The sequence below is a fragment of the Sciurus vulgaris genome (genome assembly GCF_902686455.1).
Source record: "Sciurus vulgaris genome assembly, chromosome: 3".
NCBI classification, from domain to species: Eukaryota; Metazoa; Chordata; class Mammalia; order Rodentia; family Sciuridae; genus Sciurus; species Sciurus vulgaris.
Window position 1 is genome coordinate 113,677,439 of NC_136463.1, and position 24,040 is coordinate 113,701,478.

The following is a 24,040-nucleotide window of genomic DNA, read 5'->3' on the forward strand; positions in this document are numbered from 1 at the left end:
CTGTCCCTCTCCATAAGAACTTTATATATGGACACCACTCCTGCTGGTATCTTTATATTGGGGAGCTCTGCGTGAGGTTGAAGTTTTATGGGGGAAACTTGTTTAAACCACAGTTGTCTTTAAAGGCGGGTTTGTGGCAGCAAGGTTAGGGGTTGCCAATAAATCCATTTATAGCAACTTCTGTATTCTTTGCTTTTGGCACACCAATGGGAGACCTGTGTGTCATTCTCTCCAGCCACACAATGCAGCAGTGGTTCTAGCTGATTCTTCTGTAAGAAAGGCTGGCCCAAAGGGCTTTTGGAATAGATTGGACTGGGTCCCCCACGCTGAATTGGTTGCCTGGATTCCTGGTAGGATCTGGAGAACACAGGACTCCTGAATCCCTAGGCCATACTTTGACTTTTGCTCTGCTGGAAGTAACAAAACATTTAGGGAGTTTAATTTACTGCCACCATCCGACATAATAATAGCATCATTGTCTGTTCTCTCCCTCCATGTCCCCCTCCTCCCCGCGACTTCACGAAGATGGTCCTTGGTGGACATAGGACAGACAGCACAGGTCAGTCAGAGGAGGTCGAAGGAGGGCTGCAGACTCCGCTCCCGGGTCGTCCGGGCAATAACTGATCCCTGAACTTCCCTAATTCGCTTTTGGGAAAGAAAAAGACGCGGTTGGAGAGATGCATTTTTATATTTTCCTTTCTCTTAGCTCATGTTGGCCCCAGAAAATGAGTGTGTGTTTGTGTGTATGTATAGTTAAGTGAGGGAGAGAAAATCCAAGAAAGCCACACAGGCCAACCTAAGGCATTCAGGAAACTTCAGATCGGTTAATAGCTCCCATATGTCCTCCTCGCTGTTTTCAAAAAGCAGCGAAGAGGGAAGGCCGGGTCGCTTTATTGATTTTTAAAAGGCTACAAAAAAGACGATCATCCATCTAGTCCGGTCCTAGAAGGGCCCTGGCACATACCCAGGGGACCAGCCTCCTCAAGGGAAGCGAAGCGGCCGCCTGCAGGGACCAGGCCCTAAGAGGACCAGCCCGGAGGCGCAGCGCCCGCGCCCCACGGGAAGTTCGCGCGCCTAGCCCCAGCGGGTCCCTGGAGCGGCCGCAGCTCCAGGCGGGGAGGGGCACAGGAGGCGCGGCCCGGGCGGGCGCGCGAGAGGAAGGTGCCTTCGGGAACACGCGCAAGGGCGGGGATTCGCGCTGCCAATGAGGCCCCGGTGTGGGCCGAGCGAGGCAGGGGGACTGGCTGGAGCCCAGCCTTCACTGTGGCAGCTGCGGGAGCCGGAGGAGAGGCAGCCGCGAAGCGCCGAGCCGGCCGCGCCCGGAGGCCTGGCTCTGGGGGTGGGGAGCCACGCCGAAGAGCTGGAAACTTTCCCGGCAGGTAACTCCCGTTTCCCGGGCGCCTCCACAGGCCTCTGTGCGTCTGGGGCAGGGCCAGCTGCCGCGGACAGAGAGTGGAGGAGAGGGGCTTGGAGACGGGGAGAGGGTGATGAGGAGAGTGTAAAGGCGTGTGAGAAAGTTTCTGGAGCGCCCCCTCCTCTGGCGGGCACAGCCGGGAGCTTTCCGGGGATAGGCACAGACATGTTGGGCTCCCGGCCTTGGTCTCGGCGCCTCTGGGGAGTCGGCGTCTACCTTGCGCAGTTTCCTCCGCTCTGGACCGAGCGGGTCACCGCGGACCTGGAGCTGGGGGGAACCGGGAACACCCAGGACACGCTCGATTTTCCGACCACCCCGGCCTGCGCGCCTGCTAGTCCCCCTTCCCGCCTCCTCCGTAGTCCCGAGCTTGGCAGGGGCCTGAGCTGCGCCTGGTACCTGGGGCGGGGAGGCGGGGGCAAGGCACGCCTGGCACCGCGGGTTGGGAATAGTCGGGGGGCGTGGGTCTGGAAGTTGCGGAGTGAACTTAAGCCGAGGGGAATCGTATTGCCCCACTCTGGACTTTAAGTCTAGTCTTCGTTTCCGAGAACACCGCGGTCAACATATCCACGCTCTTTTCTTGAGGGGGGGGGCGGTGAGTTAGGATTAGACCTTAACGGTATTTATTTTATTGGGGGGAGCCGAGAAAGATGAAGATTGCGTCAGCATTGTGAGCCCCCTTATTTTGGAATGCAGGGTGGTCACTTTGGGGAGATTTAATCAGGGCGCAGGGTCTTTCTGGAGGACTTTCGGGTGCGGGGCGCAGCGCTAAGGGTGTGAGGGACTCCCCGCTTTGGCGCGGCGGCTTTCCGGAACGGCTGGCGGGGAAGGAAGCCCTAGGCATTGTGTGGCATGTCTGTAGACAGAAAGATCTCTGGACTGGCGTTTTCAAAACTTAACTTATTGTGTAAGGCTCCGGGAGGAAATGCGGCGGTGGCCTGGTAGAAATGCGGCGCCGAGGCCGAGCGGCAGAGGACGCCGGGTTTGGCCACATTCTTCTCGGAGCTGGGTCGACGTGCTCTTGGCAGTCTGAGATCCCGGTGTTTTCAGTGATGGGACTCGTCGCAGCGCTATTTTCTGCTATAGTCAACTTGGGGGAGGTGAGGAGGGCACCTTCATCTTGAACTTGACCCCAGGAGTAGTATCGTCTGGGGTAAAGGTAAAGGGAAATTGAATCTTAATATGAGAAGGAGCTCACACTGGGTGTAGAAAGAAGCTCCTGGTTCAGAATCTGGGAGGAAAGGTCTCAGGACTGCTGAGGTCACTAACTCTGGAAATGCCAGACGCACCAGACTGCAGAAGTTAATATGTTTGGAAGGGGTGGGGGTAGGAGAGGCAAGGAGAAACCTCGTTAGTTGGCACAGAAGATTGGTATTTTTCTGTAGTGGAACTGAAGGCAGTCTGCATCTCTGCTTTCACCAGATCCGCTACCTTCCCCCCACACCTTCCTGGGTCGTCTTTATTCCTGCCAGGCTGGCACTCCTGGATGGGGGAGGGGAAGGAGACGAGAGCAGTTGTGAACCTTCTCTGGCCAGCCTGGAGGTATTTCAGATCTGCTACTACGAAGATTCCTGGATTTTAACAGCTGCTTCTTGATTGCTGGGAATGAAAGAATTTATGAGCGACTGAGAGGTGTTCATTATGGTAGTACTCCGAATGTTTTACTCATCTAAGCTAAGGATCTCACAAGGGACCTTTCAACTACAGTACAGCCAGTTCATACAAAGTTTGTGTCAGCCAGAATACTTGGTGGGTGTCAGTCAAAAAGCATCATAAACATATCTTAGTAGTTTTAAAATGAAAAGTATGCAGGAGGAAAGGAAATATGGTATCTGACATCCTTCAGGACTTCCTCCTAGTGTTGTTTCTGTTACCTGCCAAGTGAATACAGTCCAGGCTTCATTACTTTTTGTAATTTGAGAATAAGGGATGGGAAATAGTGTCATCAATTTTAGTGGAGGCTGGAAAATCCAGAAATAAATTTAAGGTCACTTTTCATAGCTGTTTTGCAGTTATGGTGCCACAAACTTAACTTTTGCTGGAGTTTGTAAGCATTGGTTTTCCTGCTTTCTTGGTTTAACCACCAGAATGTCTAAATTATCATAATTCATGTTCATCATGGAGCTAAAACAACTGATTCATAGTCAGCCTTTTTCTGCTTCCCATAACAGCCAAAAGAACATTTTGTCTCTTTAACCACACACACTTTATTTGATGCCATGGTGGGTTTTTGATACTGGCTGATTGGGGGTTGATTTAGAGACAATGGAATTGTCTTTATGAAATTTTCCATTTTTAGGCAATTTCTCTTGAGTTGCTGATTAATTCTTTATCTCCCAGGAAACATTAAAACCAGTGTCCCTGGGTTTGTAGAGCTATAATCCATATTATAATGAGGGCTGCTAGCATGACTGGAGGTTAATGTTATTTCAGTGTTTCCATTAGACATTTCTAACCCAATTGTAAAGATTTTGTTTCAGTGAAGTTCAGAGTAGGATAGAGAGTCTCCTAACCAGAGAAATGACTCTAGAAAAATTGGAAATTACAGGAATAAATTACAGAAACAAAAAAGGTGGAGTGCGTTCACACACACACACACACACATACACACACACACACGGAGGGGGGGATTTATGCCAGTCCTTAGTGTATATATATATATATATATATATATATATATATATATACTCGGGGTTTTGAACCCAGAGGCACTCTACCACTGAGCCACATCCCCAGTCCTTTTAATTTTGAGACAGAATGTTGCTGAGACTGGAGTTAAACTTCAACCCCTGCTTCCCAGTAACTGGGATTATAGGGATACTGCCACTGTGCCTGACTAAACTGTCTTTTAAATGCATTTTCATTGGTGGTGAAACTGTGCTGCACCCCCACCCCATCTTCAAAAGTTTTTCCGTACAGGGCTCTTAAATTATTCTAGGACTTGGTTTTCTCACCTTTATCATTCCTAAAGTGGAATTACTTTATAATCCTAAAGTTCTGTGGCTCTCCAAGAGTTTGAGAAATGTAGGCATTCAGGGACTGTGTTGTAATTAGGACAGTGCTAGGGTTTATGAAGGGCTTTGTTACATATTTTATCCCTGAACATTTAGTTGAGTAAACCAAGGCCCAGAAGTTAGGATAGTATCATCAATGAATTGTAGAGTTGAACTTGAACCTAAGTCTTCTAACTCTCCCTGCTCCCTTCTCCATACTTTTTTTTATTCACAGAAGTCACCTATGAGTTGGCTAAAATCTGACAGACTAATGTTGACATGTGGTAGTTTCTCACAGTATTTCATTTATGGGTTATTTTGGTTTTAGAACCCTAGGGTTAACATCTATGCTTTGATGTCAGGGATTAAAAACAGTTCACTAATAATGGTAATAAAACTTTCTCCCTCGGAGAGTTTCAGAAAGTCACATACCTCCGGCTAATCATTTGTTTATTTTCAACTTCTTTTTTATTAAGTAGGCTTCAGGGTCTAAAATGATTTATAATCCAGATGTGTAAGGCAGACAGCATTCTTAAGGAAATCACTTCTCAAATCTACTTCTGTTTAGAAATAAGAAATGAACATATCCCTTGCCTTTCATCTGGTTATCTCTCAGACTGATTACAAAGCCTGAATCAATATTCCTTCTTAGGTGTCATCATTTGTGGGCTCTTTCTACTGATGACTGGCAAAGTCTGATTTTGCTGCACTTTTTGAGCTAACAGAATCCTTCCTTTATGCTATTAGTTTAGTGGTAAAGAAGTAGTAGGTTGCAGGTGACCCATTTCACAATGTCTCTTTGGGGACATATTTGGGAGCACTAAGTGCCCCTGTACATTCAGCCTGGAAACTGGTGTGGAACTTGATTCCTTCCTTCCTCCCTTCCTCCTTTGAATCAAACCCAGGGCCTTGTACATGCTAACTAAGCCTGTGTTTTACCTCAGAGCTGCATCCCCAGCTCCCTGGATTTTCTTTAATAGGTTCAAAAATGATATTATGTGTAAAGACAGACTCTTTTCTGTCTGAGCAACATGTCCATCTTCAACTTTTAGAACTTATTCTCAAGAATATCTTTTCAAAATATTGAGCAATGGAGCCACAGCTCCCAAAAGAGGTTATGTCCCTTAGAACCCAGTGATTGACTGTGAGGGAGGTGTGGCAAATCTGAAGTTGCTGCCACTTTCTTGGGAAATAAGAGGGAAAAGATCATTGTGAAGCAGTATTTGTTAGTGAAGCTCAGAGAAGGTTACCAGTGTACCAGAAGGGGACAAGAGCCACTGAGAGGTAGGATGGCGGTTGTTTTATCAGGGGAGTGGATTTTGAATGGTAGGGGGAAACTTTGGATGAAAAAGGCTCTTAGAATTCTGTGGAGAGTGAAAGGAGTTCTCTTGGTTTGGTTTGGCTGTTGTTAATGGGCTTGCCTTTCTAGGGTAGGAATCATCTTTAGGGGCATCTGCGGGTGTGTTTGTGATCAAGGAGCATGTTCTAGAAAGAAGAATCCCATAGACAAAATTGTCAAGGACAATAAAAGTGTTGCAGTTATAGCACAGTCCCTGGATTTTAGCACAGGATTTGCCACTAACATGAGGGAATTTATTAAAAATCTAGCCGTACTTGCAGATAGATATGAACCCAGTGTGTTCTGCTATCTAGTCTAGAGCTACAGTGACTCAGCCCCTTTCCTGCCCCACCCAGCATAGCTAGGGTTATACACCTATTACCTCTGTGGTGGGGGATGGGGAAATCTCTCAGAAATCCTTGACTGTAGTCTTTTCACATGAAGATCACTTAAGCAAAATGGGACCCCATAGCATATACCCTGTTGAAGAATCATGAAAAAGATCATAAATATAAGGATGCATACTATGTATTTGAATAGTTTATAGTACAGTGTATGTTTATGTGATTTTTCTTTTCCCCCTGTCACATGTCATATAGGCATTCCCTATGTACCTTCTTGTTTGGCACTGTTTTTTTTATTATTTTTGGAAGTGAGTACTAGGGATTGAACCCAGGATGCTTTACCACTGAATGAAATTCTCAACCCTTTAAAGTATTATTTTTTAAAAAATTTTGAGATAAGTTCTCACTAAGTTGTTGAGGATCTTGCTAAGTTGCTGAGACTGGCCTAAACTGGAAATCCTCCTGCCTTAGCCTCCCAAGTTGCAGGGATTACAGGCATATGCCATCACACCTGGCTTCTTTGACACTGTTTTAATGGTGGTTTAGTCAATCTATTATACATGCCATCATAACTTAATTTGACAATCCTTTTTGACATTTACGTATGTTTGAAAGGAAACCTTAGGTTATCAGAGCCATTTGGCTCAGATGTGATTTTTCTCATCATTAAATCACCACTGCCCAGCACAGTGTCCAACTTGCAGGGATACGTGGCTGCTGGAAGTTCCAGAACCTCATGTCCTCAAGAAGCTGCCTCTTTATTCTTAGTTCCAATTTGGGAAAACCCTAGAGAGATCGTGGATTGACTTGGTGTCAGCCAAAGAAGAGTTGCGGTTGGCAGTTCCCATTAGACCCACAAGATGGACTGTGGGGAGACAACATATTCCATAGCTTGTTGATGGAAGAGGGCGCAGGATAAACAACAGTACTGTCTAGAGCAGTATCCGTTTCCCAAAGTGGTCATAACAACATATCAACATGCCAAAGGATAAGAACATATCTAATATTCTTGTAATACACATGCCTGTAGTTTTGAGAGTAGTGGATTTGTCCACTGCTGCAGAACTTTGAATTGCTGTGTTCACAGGGTCCTGTATAAGGGAGTATTGAATTACTGCTAAAAGTGTAAGAGTTGGTCATTATTCCCATGTAGCCCATTAAATTCCCCTCTTACTACCATGCTTTGCTCTAAGTTATTTGAGATTAGTAACATCAATTATTAATGTTTATTGAGTGCTTGCTGATGTGGAATTAGATGTGTGAATTAAAAAAAAATCTGTGGAAATGAAATAGTGTAGTTCTTACTTCTCTTGTGGGCCTACATACATGGGGATGGTTGGTTGCCCATAAATCGGCATTCTGTGTCCTGGCCGCTTTTGCTTCTTGTGGCTTAAACCAACAACTGTTTATTTGTGTAGGACTCAAATTGGAGCGGGCCTCCCCTGGCCTTCTGCCTGATTCCAGGCTCACTCCTGGCCCTGGCGGTTCATGATTCATTGGGGGACCATTGCTGTGATAACTTACAGTGCTGCCATAATTCTGCTTCTGATGAGTTTTCAGTTGGCCATGACCTTAAGGGTAAGTTGGGTGTGTCCTTGCCCCAGGGGGTCAATCTTGATTAAGCCAAGACAGTTTTCAGAATATCATACCTGTTGCCTGTGATGGGTCAGTGAATAGGTCTGTGGCACCTATTGGGTAGTGCCATGATTGAAATACAAGGTAGATTAGCACCAGAGGACAAGTTGCACAGAGTGCAAGGACTGAAGATGCCTAAGACCATAATTTCTTTTTCTTAGTCACTGAATTAACCAATCCTAGAACCACCATGACTCAGGACCTCTGTGAGAAGAAATATTTTTATTATTTAAGACAATGATCTCTAAAGTGAAATGTGCCAGATCATCCAATATGGGAGGGAAGAAAATATTAGAACTTTTTCTAGAAAAAAATTAAGCTTTACTAATATTTATATGTGGGTTGATACTGATTGCCTCCTACACTTAGGTTATATGAGGTCACCTGAGGGAAGACTGGGCACTTCACAACCTGGCAAAGTTGACATGGTACCCTCATTCTTATTTCTTGCCTTGGATGAACTCTGTACTTTTAAATGGATTTATGGGTTATATTATCTGGTTTTAATTAAACTGACCCTCACGAAATGGGCAAGTGGCTTAAAAGATTCTGGCAAAGAAATTGTACAGGAATGAAAAACAGTGTACAGTAATGATATACTTGATAGCGTATATGTAATTGGAATATATAGGGACACAAAAATGTCTTATAAGATTAAAAATAACTTTTAAATAAAATTTGACAAGAAGTTGCCACAAAAATTGTTAATGGGATGACCCTCTCTTGGGACTCCTCCCCTTTGAGAGCTCTGCTTTCTATTACTCTAATAAACTGTTACTTTTCTCTCAAAAAAATTGTATATAGATTTATATTAATAAATAAAAGTGAAATAAAACATGGTTGGAATCTCATCCTTTAAAAAATGTTTAATGGATGTATAATGTGTACACATCTAATTCATAACTCTAGTGTTTTAATAATATATGTTACATATAATTTATAATGTGTTTGGAGCATTTTTTTTTTCCTGATAGGCCTGCCTGATAAAAAATGTTTGAGACTACCATTTAAGTCACTTTTAGTCAGACTTTTTTTGTTATTGTAGTTGCTGTTACTTGCAGCTGAAAGTACCACAGCTGATAGAAGGACCCATGAGAACAAGGGCTGTCCCCCGCTTTACTCTTTTTTTGGTGCTGGGGATAGAAAAATCCTGGTGCAGGAATTTTTTTGGTGCTTAACCACTGAGCCACATTCCCAGCTCTTTTATTTATTTATTTATTTATTTTGAGAAAGTCTCACTAACTTGTTTAGGGCCTTGCTAAGTTGCTGAGGTTGGCTTTGAACTCCAGTCCTCCTGCCTCAGCCTCCTGAGCTGCTGGGATTACAGATGTGTGCCACCATGCCCAGCTGGCTTCCTTTACTCTTTCTACTCTTTTTTTTTTTTCCTCCAGTACTGGGGATTGAACTCAAGGCCTTGTGCTTGCGAGGCAAGCACTCTACCAGCTGAGCTATCTCCCCAGCCCCCTTAACTCTTAATTGGCAAGATTCTCTGTGATGTGGAACCTGACTTTCAGTTTTGCCTCTGATGAGACTCTTTTTCTCCTCCCACTACCAATGCTGAAATTTTCATCCTCCTTCAAGGCTTAGCTCAAATATTCCTTTCCCATGAACATCTCTCTGATTTCTGCCTTCCACATCCCCCCCCCCACCAGTACTAGGGATTGAACCCTGGGGTGCTTTACCTCAGAGCTACATTTCCAGCCCTTTTAAAAAAATATACTTTATTTATTTATTTCATTTTGAGGCAGAGTCGGGCCTAGTTGCTGAGGCTGGCCTTGCACTTGTGATCCTCCTGCTTTAGCCTCCTAAGTTTCTGGAATTAGAGGTGTGTGCCACCATACCCACCAACCCAGTTCTTAAACATCATTCTGTGCTAGTTAATCTGGGTTATTCTCTCACTTCCAGCCCTGGGCAATCTTAGGAAAGCAGAGAGCTCCAAATTCAAACCTAGGTCATTTTTATCCTGAAATGTATTTTTTTTTTCTTTTATAAATTTTAAAGTAGTTAATTGAAAAATAAAAATTGGATATATTCAAGGTATACAATGTTATGGCTTGATGTGTTTTATATATGTGGTACTTGATTACCATAATGAAATTAATTAATGCATCCAATACCACCCATACTGTACCTTAGATCTCCATAACTTGTTTATCTTAAACTGGAAGCTTATACCTTTTGAGCACCATCTTCCAGTTCCCCCCATTCTCCATTCCCTGGCAACTACTATCCTAATCTCTGCTTTTATTAATTTATCTTAATGTTTTAGTTGTAGAGGGACACAATATCTTTATTTTATTTATTTTTATGCAGTGCTGAGGATCAAACCCAGTGCCTCACATGCTAGGCAAGTCCTCTACCACTGAGCTACACCACCACCCCAAATAATGTCTTTTAAAGATTCTACACATAAACAAGATAATGGTGGTAGTTGTCTTTCTGTGTCTGGCTTACTTCACTTATTTAGAACCTGTTCTCCCGGTTCATCCATGTTGTCCCAAATGACAGGATTTATTTTTTAATGGCAAAATAATATTCCACTGTATATATGTGCACAGTTTATTTATCCCCTTGTCCATGGACATTTAGGTTGATTCTATATCTTGACTGTGATGAATACTGCCACAGTGAACATAGGGGTATAGATATCTCTTCAAGATACTGATCTTCTTTCCTATGGCTCTATACCTACAAATGAGATTGCTGGATCATATGGTAGTTTATTTTTAATTTTTTGAGGAACTTCTATACCATTTCCCATAATGGTTTATTACTTTACACCATTAGTATACAAGAGTTCCTTTTTCTCCATACTCTTGCCAACCAACACTCATTATCTCTTGTCTTCGTAATAAGAACCATTCTAACGTGTGAGGCACTGTCTCATTGTGATTTCGATTTGCTGAAACTGTTCCACATGCTTTCACATGTGCCTACAGTTAGCATTTGCCCTTCTTTCACATGGGTACCCTGACATGAGTGACAGTGGCAAGCTCCCAGGGATGATGATGCAAAAACATTACTGGAGAGCTGGGCACAGTGGAGTACACCTGTAATCCCAAGAACTCAGGAGGCTGAGGTAGGAGGATTGCAAGTTCAAGGCCAGCCTCAGCACTTCAGCAAAGCTCTAAGCAACTTAGTGAGACCCTGTCTCGAAATAAAAATAAAAAGGGCTATAGATGTGTCTCAGTGGTTAAGGGCCTCTGAACTCAATTTGCAATACAAAATAAAAGACAGAGTAAACCACATTATTGGATAATCCTAAGCAGGTGAAGGGAGTTCAAAGGAGAGTCTTCTTTCCTTAGAAAGGATCAGGAAGGGCCTGACTGATGAGATGTATGACCATCTAAATGCCTATTAATAGATAGCTGTCTGTAAGTACCACCAAGGAGAGTCATGGGAGATGCTCCTATGATATTGGCCTGATCATCCCTGTTGGGAATGATGGACTCCACATTGCTCAGCTGAATTGAGTTATCTGTGCTGTTATTCCCTCCATGTAAGGACTCATTAAGGGTTGACAAGTTGTCAGCTTTCACGTTGTTGAGCCACATTAGATACTATATGCTGCCATGATGGAAAACAGACGTCTCTCCAGAGTTTTTGAGGGTCAAATGACAAATATATATGAAAATGCTTTGAACATTGGAAATTGCCTCCCATAGGCAAGGGAGACATCAAATTTGATTGTTTCCCTGTAACCATGAAACAATCTATCTCATATTTCTTTGTTAGTCATTTTTGTTTTATAATGAGTGCATTTCCAAAGATTTTTAAAAGCACTGGGTCTCTTAAATGGAATAGAGTACAATTTTTCTCAAATGAACTAGAGATATTGAAAGTTGTTATGAAACTTAGCCATGGACTGAGTACAATTTATGATAAAGCAAATCTCTTGGAATCTGGTTGGTCAAGTACCCAAAGTACCCATTTGTAAAAATAGGACCACTTCTGGGACATAAAGATGGAAATATGGGGGCTTTGAGATAAATTATGGGAAACCTTTAAGTATTACCTGAAAAACTTTCAAAGAGTTTGAATTTCAGTAGTCTTTTTGTTGTTACTGTAAGGCCACTAAATTATTTTGAAGTCTTTGGTATACCTTTGAAGAATCTCCACATAGTTTCAAGTGAAAAGTGGTGTGGTTTGACAGGATGAATTTGAAATCTCTTGCTTCATGGATTTACAGAGTGTATTTGAATAAGTAAAATGTTAACTTCATTTGAGGGCAAGTTTACAGTGGATATTCATGTTATGGAAAGGAAGTGACTTATAAATTAAAACATTAAGAGTAAGCATAATTATAGATGCAAAAGACACTATTTCTATAGTGAGTGACTCCTAAATATTGCATATAGATTCAGTTTTTATCTGAAGTTCTCGAATCTTGTATGTGACTTAAGAGAACCTTACCTCAGAGTAATTTATGTATGTATAGCATCAATTCCCAAAGTGGGTTCCCTGTGAAATTGGTTATTAGGAAATTTATAGGAATTATACAGGGAAAAAAAGGTTCTACCATCCATTAAGTGGAAAAATCTGTGTTACCAAAGTAAATCAGTTATTTTTGCTTTTAACTGCAGGACTTTTGAGCACTCTTAAATCTAATGTTCAATTCTGAATCTGAATCCTCTTGAAGGAAAATAGAATGTTGAGTATTTCCCAAATGGCATGGCACTGTAGAAATTATAATATTGTTATTATTTTTTTTTTTTTTGCGGTGCTGGGGAATTGAACCCAGGGCCTTGTGCTTGCAAGGCAAGCACTCTACCAACTGAGCTATCTCCCAGCCCTAGAAATTATTTTTTGCAAAGCATCTTTTGGCCAGAACAATGATTGCTGAGTTGTTTAATTTGTGGAGATGATGATGATACTGGGGATTGAACCCGGGGTGCTGTACCACTGAGGTATATCCCCAGGCTTTTTTATTTTTCATTTTGATGCAGGGTCTCACCAAGTTGCCCAGGCTCTTCTTGAATTTGGGATTCTCCTGCTTCAGCCTCCCCAGTCCCTGGGATTACAGGTGTGCGCCATCATGTCCCACCTTTGTGGACTATGTTAAAGCAAATACTAGATGTAATTTTGCATAACTTTAGTGTGTATTTCTTTTTTGCAGTACTGGGGATTAAACCAAGCCTGTGTATGCTAAGCGAGCACTCTACCACTAAGCTATAACCCCAACCTTGCAATAATTTCTTAATGTTATCTAATTGTCCCCAAAATGTCATCTGTTACTATTTTTGTTTTTTGGAACCAAGATTCAGTGAAGGTTCACATATTGCACTGTGGGTTGTTGTTGTTTTTGTCCCTTTATTTTAGTCTTTTTAAATGCAGAAAATACTCTTTTACCACTTCCCTTCCTCCCTCTGACTTTTAGAAAAGAACTTGTAGAACGTCCCATATTCTGAATTTGTTTCCTAGGTGTTTTTTTACCTTGTGCCTTTGTTCTTTATGTTTCCCATAAACAGGTAAGTTGGAGCTTAGGTTTAAAAACTTGGTTAGATTCAGGTGAAATATTCTTGGCACAATAGGTCCTAGACCTGCTTTTTTTTTTTTTTTTTTTTCCACTTCTTTTTACCCCTATGACTTGAACAGGCATTTTGTTCAGCAATTCATAAGTAGCTTTATTTTTTAAAGTAAGAAGTAACAATTAACATGTTATTATATGGACTGAGGCTGTAACTCAGTAGTAGAGTTCTTGCCTAGCATGCATGAGAAAAGAAGTAACAAAGAAGTAATGGTAAACTAAGCTGGTAGAGCACCTGTCATCCCAGGAGGGCTGAGATAGAAGAGTCTTGAGGTTGAAGCCAGCCTGGCAATTTCGTGAGAAACTTGTCTCAAAAAACAAACAAATAAACAAAAACACAAAAACCCACACAACCCCAAACAAACAAACAAAAATAACATAACAGATTTGAATTTGTTTGGAAATGTATTTTATTAGTATATCAAGGGGATGCAATTTGAATTTATTCCAGGTCAGGTACAGTTGGAAAGGTATTCTCAATAGTTGGCCTGGTTAAATGGATATAAATTTTTAGTTTATTATATCTTAAGACTGTAAGCCTTGTGTCTCTTGGGAAAATAGCTTAGGTGTTAAACTTTTTTTTTTTTTTTTTTTTTTTTTTTTTGTGGTGCTGGGGATCGAACCCAGGGCTTTGTGCTTGCAAGGCAAGCACTCTACCGACTGAGCTATGTCCCCAGCCCAGGTGTTAAACTTTTGATGGTTGAATTTTATTCAGAAAGACAGGGTAGCTGAGTTGTAATGGTAAAATACTATCCTATAAAGTCTTATTTTTGAATATAATAATTTAGGAATGTGCAGTAATTTTACCTGTATTGGATAAGTTTTTAACAAAATATCTTTCTGATGAATGCTTATGCTAATCTAAGGACATAAATTTAAAGACACCCCCAGGGTGGTGATTTTATGTACTTGTTGTCTTAGAAAACTCAGACATGTAAATAAAAGTTCCTATTATTGCTTACTTCACTAACTTAATTGCTATGTTAGGTTTTTTCCCTTGATAACCTTCCAACTGCTTGTTGTATGTCTGGGAAAAATAAAACTTAAAGGAATTTTGTGTGTGTTAATGAAGAATAGCTTATTATATATAAAGTAGCTTTACATGATGAATGGTAGCTATCATAAGCCCTTTGTAACACATTCTTATGTTTAATCTCTTAGTTGGCAGGGACCTGTTTTATACATTAAAATTTGCCCCCTTGTGAATAATAAGGTGCCTTGTATGGAGTAGGTACTTTGTAACTATAGTAGTATGCTAAAATTATACACAGGCACTCTTTCTCCCTCCCCCCACCTTTTTAAAAATTTTGTTCTAATTAGTTATTCATAACAGAATCCATTACAACTCATTGTACACAAATGGAGCACAACTTCTCATTCCTCTGGCTGTACACAATGCAGAGTCATACCTTTTGTGCAATCATACATGTACATAGGATAATAATGTCTCTCATTCCCCCATCTTTCCCACACCAAACCCCTTCTCTTCCCCTTGCTCCCCTCTGTCCAATCCAAAGTTTCCTCCATTCTTCCCTTGCCTTCCTCCACCATCTTTGTTCAGATGTGATCTTGCTTTGTTGCCCAGGCTTGCTTTGAACTCCTGGGCTCAAGTGGTCCTCCTTCCTTAGCATTCAAAGTGCTGAGACCTACAGAAACGTGCTACCACTCTCAGTGCCATCTCTTTTTAAAACAAATATATGGATACAGTGAAAAAACTCATGACTGTATGTGTGGTGCACAAATTCCAGGCCTTCCTTGTGCATGCTAGGCAAGTGCCCTACCACTGAGCTATGACTCTAGCCCTGAATTCACGATCTTGGAAGCCTTCTGAACCTTAGTTTTGCCTGTGGTTCTGGCAGTTACTTTCTTGACTTGTTCCTGTGTCTGTAAAATGAGGGCAGTAATTCCTGTTTCCTGGAGTTTGTGCCAAGACTAAAGGTGGGACATTTATGAACTGCTGATCACTGTGCTTGGCTCATAGGTGCCCCAGACAGAGCCTCTTCTCCCTTATCTTTTTATTTCAGATTCAACTTTCTGTATCAGTTGATGAAAGGTTTATTTGTTCTGAGTCTTGAAAATTGTTGTTTCAAGATAATCCCTATATCGATTGCTTATATTAAAGCAATTGGATGCCTCAAAAAGTTTTGAATGAACAGGTAGAACAGTTTTAGATAGTGATTTATAGAGAAGGAACTAGAATACTCAAGAATATTGCTAACAAACTGTCTGGTTTTTATGAAAATCAGTATTTTAAAGATCCATTTAGTTACTCAGACTGTGAGAACCTGAGAAGCTCCTCAGACTTTAGTAGTATTTTGCTCGAATGTGGTTAGAACAATAAACTTTATTTTATTTAGATGGAGCAAGTCTGCGCACCACACTGAAGTCATATGTGCATGTTTATTATCTTATTTATGGAGCTTGCTCTTGCCAGCCGGGAGAGCAGACTTCCCTAGAGAGTTCCAGGTTCAGGGGAAGCGGGGGAATCCTCCTTACTGACTTTGTGCCTTATTTAAAGTCCCACATGAACTGGAGATGTAGCTCAGCCATGGAACACTTGTCTAGCATGTGCAAGGCCCTGGGATTGATCCCCAGTACTGCAAAAAACAAACAACAATAACAACAAACCCCATGTGGCCAGGTGCAATGATGCACACCTGTAATCTCAGCAACTCAGGAAGCCTGCTCTTAGCAACTTAGTGAGACCTTGGCTCAAAATAAAATTTAAAGGACTGGGGATGTAGCTCATGGTAAAGTGTACCTGAGTTCAATAACCGGCACCCCCTCAAAAACAACAAACAAAAACCTTGTGAAGGCAGAATTAATATATTCTAAGTTTTGAATAGGAGATATCAAGGAGCAGTTTGGAGACTGCTTGAACACTGATGGACTTTGCATTCTTGGTGTTTATGGGTAAATCAAATGTTCTATCAGTTGTTCACAGGTCTTGGATCTGGCTTGCATGGGGAAAGGGTCTCGGCAAGACTCGGGGTCACCTGCTTCCTACCCATGTAGTACCTATTCTCTGAGAATGAGCTTGATTCCCTAAGGACACTCAAGTCCAGCTGCACCTGAGCTTTTTTTTTTTTTTTTTTTCCTTTTTCCCTATTAACAGTTTTATTGTTTTGTTGATCTCTTTCTTTCCAGTATGTTTTGTTTAAGGAAGGTGAAACCCCTCAACTGTGCAACTTCATGTACCAAAAATCAAGCCAGGAGAAATCAAAAGTGTGATATCCCCCTCTGTCACCAAAAAAGAGATACCATTTCTAGAAGGGCAGTGATTGTGTTCTGAGCCAATGGGAATTCATAAAGAGATATCACTTTCCACAGGGCTTTTTTGCTTCATTAAGAGGAGCCTTATCAGTTCAACAAATAGAATATCCTTATGAGTTTGCAGAGGTTAAAAGTCATCATGAAGGTGTTAACTCTGACAAATTAGAAACTATTTTCATTTGTCAAAGGGTGGTGGAGGCCTTGCATTAATATTCCCTATACATATATATTTTTTTCTTTTCACTATATATATATATTTTTTTTTCTTTTTCTTTTTCCCGGTACTGGGGATTTAGCCCAGGGTTGCTTTACCACTGAGCTATATCCCTAGCCCTTTTTAAATTTTCTTATGAGACAGGGGCCTTGCTAAGTGGTTGAGGATGGCCTCAAACTTCCTATCCTCCTGCTTCTGCCTCCCAGGTTGCTGTGACTATACGCATGCATCACCATGCCCTGCTCAACAAACAGTTTTTTGGTACTGGAGATTTAACCCAGGACACTGAACTACATCCCCAGTGCTTTTTAATTTTTTTTTTTTTTAATTTTGAGACAGGGTCTCACTAAGTTCTTTGGGGCCTTGTAAATTGCTGAGACTGGCTTTGAACTTACAAGCCTCCTGCCTCAGCCTCCTGAGCTGCTGGGATGACAGGTGTTTGCCACTGTGCCCAGCAACAAACACTTTGCTGTCATTGTGCTCTGAAGAGTTTGAGACCCAGTCCTGTGTCTCAGTCTGAGGAGACTAGTGCATACATAGTATTAATGGGAGGTGTTGGGGAGACACATTCGCAGCAGGAGAGAGGAGGAGGAGGAGGAGGAAGAGGAGAAGGAAGAGTTGGTACTGTGGCGGGGAACAGGGGAGGAGGTGAAGAAAACGTGTAGAACTTTGCCAGGTGGGAAAGAGGGGGAGGAGCTTCCTAGATGAAGGGAGCACAGTGAGTAGAAACTGAGAGGCATGACATACGAGTCATATTTGGGGGTTGTTACTAGAAACAGACGGTGCCTGGCATTTGAGTACAGTGGCAGGAGGAGAGAGCCCAAACTGCAGAGGCCTTGCATGCCAGGCTAAGAAGTATGGACTTGCTCCTGTGAGCAAGTGATAGCTGTCAGAGGCTTTTCAGCTGGGAGATGATGTAATCAGATCTTTGTGTTGGAGCAGAGCTTTGGCAGCGGTGGTGTGGAGGAGGCTGGCGTGGGGACAGATTGGGCGGCAGGGCTCTCTGTTAGGAGATTTTTTGAAGTAGGTCAGGTGAGAGATGATATTTGAGGCCTGAGTTAGTGGGAAGAAGAGAATTAATGCCTTTTAGTTGAATACCTTTTAGTGTGCATTTAAGGTGCATTAATTTGTGGAATCTTCACAGAAAACTTCATGGGGTGCTGTTGTCATCCTCTTTTGCAGAGAAGGAAATGGGCTCAAAGTAACCTGGCTCAGTCAGGATTTGAACCCAGGTTGACTTTCCTATGCCTTTGTACTTTTAGAACAGGGTGTCAGAAAACAAAATTTAAACAAATTGAAGTTTTAGGATCTTTTATTAGCTGTTCATGAACTGGGAAGCATCCAATCTGCAAAATGGACAGGAGCTCTGCAGGGCATGGCAGAACAATTCAGTTTTGTAAAGTAGCTTAAATTGGACAAAGAAACAGCACAATGCAAAAAAGCAGATGGTTAACATCAGGTTACTTTCCTTATGTAAATTAAAGCAGAGGGCATTTCCTTACCATGCTGCTCAGGTTCACTGGTCCCCTTTTGATTGGTTCCTGTGAACAGGTTAGGTTTTGTTTTGGTGATGGGGAACCTTAGCATGAGTGACTCCATTTTTGAATTGGTCTGATGGGGCCTAGTGCAGGAGCTCAATCTAGATTAATGGTTTCCCAAATAATTACTTAATAAGGGGGAATGAGGACACAAAGAAAGGGTGCACAACGGGAGGTAATTTTTCATTGTGAACAGAAACTTCTTCTAGAATAGAAAAGGAATACTTGGCAACTGACTGAATGAAGGTAGAGAATTTCTAGACAGGCCACCAGGTGTGAATGATGAATGCTACTTGAAACTGAGTTCTTTCTCAGGAGAGGAAGACCAGTGTGTGGGACTCCCCCTGGGATACCAGTTGAAAATGGCCCAGTAGGTGGTTGGAAATTGGTTCTTGAACTGGCACTCCACTTTCCTGTAGACACTCCTTTAAATGAGGGATTCATCTCTGGGGTAGGCACTTAGGACTTTTGTAGGGATCCACATGGGAACCACCCAGGACACTTAGAGTGCAGGTTTCCAGCCCTGGCCATAGGTGGTGCTCCAGTAGGTCTGGAGTAGGGTCTCGGAATCTGTTTTCATCATGCTCCTGGGTTCAGTAAGGGAGGTTGCAGCAGGATCTTATATTTTTCAATGCTTGGTTCCAAATGGCCTATGTTGTCTTAATTTCGCTTCTTTCAGGGAGTTTTGTTAACTCCTCAAACAAAGATGTTGATCTCTGGTAAAAAGCAACACCAGAAAATTGGCTTGTTTTTAGGAATTTTGCTTGTTTTTTAGGAATTGTGCATTTGTGTTGAATTCTGCCAAGGATGCTTTTTAGTTATTTGAATTAACATTCAAAAGTAGCAGGCCCTCAAAATGAGGGTTTTTTTGTTTTTGTTTTGTTTTTGCCTTTTAAGTGGACCTTTGGCAAAGAGATTTCTAGCAAAATTTGATTCTTGAGTAGTTTTCTTGCTTACAAAGAAGGTCTGGGGAAGGAATTCTGGGATGTGGGAGAAATAAGAAGTTGTTGGTTTGTTTAGTGGCAGGATGCTTGAATAGCATCATGAGGCCCCTGGGTTTGATTCCACCACACACACAATCACCCTGTTCATTCCTTAGCACCCTAACCCACACCAAAAAGTAGAACCATTGACTTGTAAATTGCCATGACCACCCTAGGCACCTCCGCCTTTGTCCATGTGTGTTTGGTGAGTGGAGGCTTTGAAACCAGACATGCTGGGTTAAGGTTCCATGGAGTCCCTTAGTTGCAGTGTTCCCTGGGCAGATCACACAACCTCTCTGAGCTTGTTTTTTTGGGAAATTTGGAATGCACCTACCTCTGAAGGTGGTTTTTTTAGAGTTGAATGCATGAAGTTGAAACACATCGACTTGAGCTGGCTCGACTCCCTTCAGTGGTGGGTGCCCTGCAGTTGCATCGTTTCAGCACAGGATGGCACCTGCTTACCTTTGGCAGTGCAGTTTAGGGCAGATTGTGTGCATTGCCCCCCCACTATTACTACCTCATTTTGCTTTTCCTCCAGGGTCAGGAGGCATTTATCCACTCCTCTGTGCTTGTGGCCCATGATAGTAGATAATGTTTTTTTGGGTTTTGTTTCAGCTTTTGTATCTTTTTTGTTGGTGCCTGGTTCCCCGTGGGATTACTTTTGCTTCTTTGTCTCTTCAAGCCAGCAAAGTTTGAGTTCACTAACTGCTTTTGCTGTTTCCTTCCTGGTTCATTTTTCTGATGTGGAGGAGGGAGAAGTGCCTTCCTCTTAACTTCCCCCCTTGCTAAATGCCATTACTATTTCCTGTCTCAATGTTAAAGCTTCCCAGCTCCTGGCTGTGAAGGGGAAGGGACAGGAGAAGTGTTCTTGTTCAGCCACTTAACAGAAGTAATCTGAGCCCTTCCTCTGAGCCAGGATCCATGCTAAATGCTTATTCTTAAATGGTTTAATTCAGTCCTCATGAAGACTGTAAGAGAACAGGCTTTCTCACTTACTGCACCCATTTTGGAGATGAATTTGCATCTTCCCATGGTCTCATAGTAGGTTAATAAGTTACCCAGGAACCTCCCTCTGGGTACCACCTCTTCTGCCCCTCCCTAGTCCATTCCCACCACAGACTTCCCACATTTCCAGGGTCGACTGCTTCTGTCCAGAATTGATCAAATTTTAAATCCTCTAAAGGTCATGGTCCAAAGGTTAGTTGTAGTGAGTGGCATGGAGTTGGGGGGGGGGGGCGGGAAAGACATTTGGGACATCACTGGATATTCACAGGGAGAGCATTCTGGTGGGATTAAGCAGGACCATTGCAGCAGCTTGAGACTGTGCACACTCTTGCTTTTGGATGGCCCATGAAAGACACTGCCTGCGTGTGCTAAATGCAGATTTGTGGGTGCTGTTTCCAAAATTAATTTGTTTGTAATATCCTTTTTGTTTTTACTTGCCATTTAGTTCTACATTCTACATTGCTTTTGACCTTACTTCCTGAGGGGATACAGTACCCCTTAGATTGCCCATCTAATTATGAAGATGTGTGTTCTTCAGGACTGCATATTTGACATCCTCACTGAACTCTCAGCATCAAAACATGCATGGGAAACATCATAATAGAAAGAGCATGATTCTTGAGCAAAGGAGACTTGATTTCAAACTAGCTCTCTGCTGATGCTGTTACAGAAGTTTCCCAACTTTAGGTCCTCTGCTTTTCATCTGTAAAATGAGGATCTTTGCTTTCAATGAGAAAGAAGGTATGGTATATCTAGAGAACGGTTTGGTGCATATAGGTACTTGGAAGTTCCCTTCTTGATTCAGTATGGATTAAATTGTATGACTCTGGTAGTTAAAAAGATGAATGATATGGTTTCCGTTCTGAAGGAACTTAAAATCCAGTGGGCAAGGCGGACACATACAAATTCATCTTGAGGAGTTTAACTGCCAAGATCCAGGTGGAGGCGGGAGCAGAACCGAGGATCATTTCCTCTGCCCTGAGGGTTGGGAGAGCTTTTCCTTCTAAGAGGAGGGTTATGCCTGAGCCCTCTTGGAGGATTGAGTAAGAATTAACCAAATGAGCAAGGTGGGATGGGTTACAGCCAAAGCAACACATGAACAATGGGTGGGAGTGTTTCAGAGCTTTACCCCCGAATGGAATGCCGGAAGCAGGCGGTCCTGGGAAAAGAGCCTTGACAGCCTGTGGGATGTGGAGTTTGCCAGTGGATCAGGCTGAAGGAACTTAGACTTGATTCTGCCGGGGATGGAATCAGTGAAGGCTTTTAGTAAGGAAGGGACCGATCTGCTTCAGCATAGTGATAAGTGAGCATGGGCATGGGTTTAGGAAGGGTGGAAGGGAGGCCAGGGAACCAGCGAGGAGACCCTTTTGTGGATAAGGTGATAACTTGAACTTGGGCAGGAGTGGGAAGGATGAAAAAGGAATATGAATGGCAAAATCAGTAGTGATTGATGGATAAAGAATAGAGGGGCAAGAAGAAAGGAGGAGTCTAGAGTACTGCTCCACAAGTTCTTTGTAAGTCATGGTGGTCTGTGATGCTGGATGGGAAGAAAGAAATTCAGGAGTAGAATTAGAGTCTCTCCTCTAGAAGAAGATGAGGAAGTTGGGGGCATGAGGCATTGAGGTAAGCTGTGGGAATCAAGTTACAGTTAAGCAATAATTGAACATTATAGGCTTTCAAAGCTCAATGGAAAAAAAAAAGTCAGGGCTGGAGATCAGAGGGAGTTTATGATTAAAATGCACTGTCACTGATGAAATGTTAATGATACGTGTAAATTTCCAGTAATGATTCAGAAGATTTTGTATGTTGCTAGGATAGAAAATCAAAATCAAAATGTAAGGGCCTGGGATAAAAGAAACTTTGCTTTTTTTTTTTTTAATTGGTGTTTTTTTTTTTTTTTTTTTTTAATGGACTTAAGTCTCACTCATGCTCTGCAAGGACTCTATCACAGGAAGTTACATCCTTAAGCTCTTTTTTTTTTCCATTTTTTTTTCTTTTTTTAATTTGAGACAGGGTCTTTAATAAGTTCCCTAGGCTGGCCTTGAACTTGTGATCCTTCTTCTTTCAGCCTCCTAAGTAGCTGGGATTAGATGTGCCCTCCTGTGCCCGGTGGAATCTTGCAGACTCTTTTGTATTGTATGGCCATTCTCCCACCATTTGAGCTTTTAAGAGGAATTTTTTGTGTTTTGTTGGGGACAGAAAACACCAGAAATAATTAATGTTGTACATTATCAGGTGAACTGGAAACCAAGTGGCAGAACATAAAAACAACCTGTGTGACAGCACTGTAATAGTATTATGCATAATTCCAAGTTAGTTCATGCTCTGACAATAATACCATTCATGGGGGGAGTTAAGACTTCCCACCTTTCACATACATTATTTCAGTCAGAATTAATCACGCCTCCAATCTGTGCTCTCAAGCAATTAAAATATTTTAAAAAATTATAAATGTTAAATGCTGCCTCCGTAAAGTTTGGAAAAGGAGACAAAAGGATAATATGCAGTTAATGCAGCAACCCTGATTTTATTCTCTTCCATTCTTTTTGTATGTCTTTTAAAAAGAAAAAATAGTTGGGTTTCCCCAGTTGTTCCCTTAGTGTTTACATAGCTGCTGTTTCATGGAACTGCCCCACTGCTTTCCTGTTCTTCATTTGCACCTTGTGCTCCGGCTCAGGAGGAGGAGCAATGTTAGTTTTTTGCATTGTTGTTCATCTCCTCTTGGGATCAGGATGGCCTGTTTGTCATCAGAATCAGGGCACAGAGAATTTTTCAGCAAATAATTCTGAAGGAGTAGGATGGGTGTCTGTCTGGGATTGCACAACATGTTTGGTGGAGACGGCAGGTGTCTTGGGTGGTCTTTAGCCAAGGGAAGAGATTCAAGTCTAACGGTTTTCTACGGCCAGAGCAGCTACTGTAAGCGACCAACTCTAAATGTGAATTTAGTTCTTCTGACCCCAGCCCAGCAGTATTTCCATTGTTCTTGAAATGAGAATTTTCAGTAGGTTTTGCCAGGGAAAGAAATGACTCAGTTTCATTTGGAGTAAGTGAACCGGAATTTTGGCCTTTTCCAGATATTTAAGAGCTGTCTCCTGTGTTCTAGGGATGATGAACTGGGTACATTTTGCCAGCAGCACCTTTGACAAGTTGTATTACTATGAGCAAGTTATGTCACATATCTGAGCTTTAGTTTCCTTTTTTTTACTTGCATCTAACATGTATTTGGACACTTACATATATAGGGTTATTGTCAAGTTAATTGTTAGTACATATGGAGATTTTAAGGTGGTGCCTAGCACAGGGTGGGAGCTCAATAAATGCCAATATAACTCTTTTTCAGTGGTTGATTAGAAAAAATAATGCCCATGGTGATAAGAGCGATAGGGAAATTAGTACTTGCATCCAGTGTTTGGAGGACCCCATGGTAACAGTCCTTCCGAAGACAGTTTGTCAGTGTGCTACATATAACCATTTGATCCGAAACCTCCAGTTTTAGAAATCTCTGCCAATGAAGTAATTGTACAAGTGCACCAGCTTGTATCACATGGATGTTCATTGACATACAATGAGTGGGGAAAACAAATGTTTACTTCTAAAAGGAGCTTGGGGGGAAAACTGGTCAGACATACAATGGAATGTTCTCTTATAAACATTTAAAATTTTTTACAGGATCTCTGTACAGGCTGAGAGGGAGCTAAAAGCAGTGACATGAAAGGTGTCTTTCTAGTGTTCAGCTGAAAAACAACAGGCCACAGAATACTATATACAGGAGTTCTCC

General features: G+C 42.1%; 1 protein-coding gene across 1 annotated transcript in view; it reads left to right on the forward strand.

Moving 5' to 3' along the window:
• The first annotated feature begins 1,199 nt into the window (after nt 1-1,199).
• The window catches only part of TANC1 (tetratricopeptide repeat, ankyrin repeat and coiled-coil containing 1), a 226,962-nt gene continuing 204,121 nt past the window's right edge, over nt 1,200-24,040 (forward strand). The window contains 1 exon segment of the mRNA XM_079131851.1: nt 1,200-1,379. The gene's annotated coding sequence lies outside the window, so the exon portion shown is untranslated.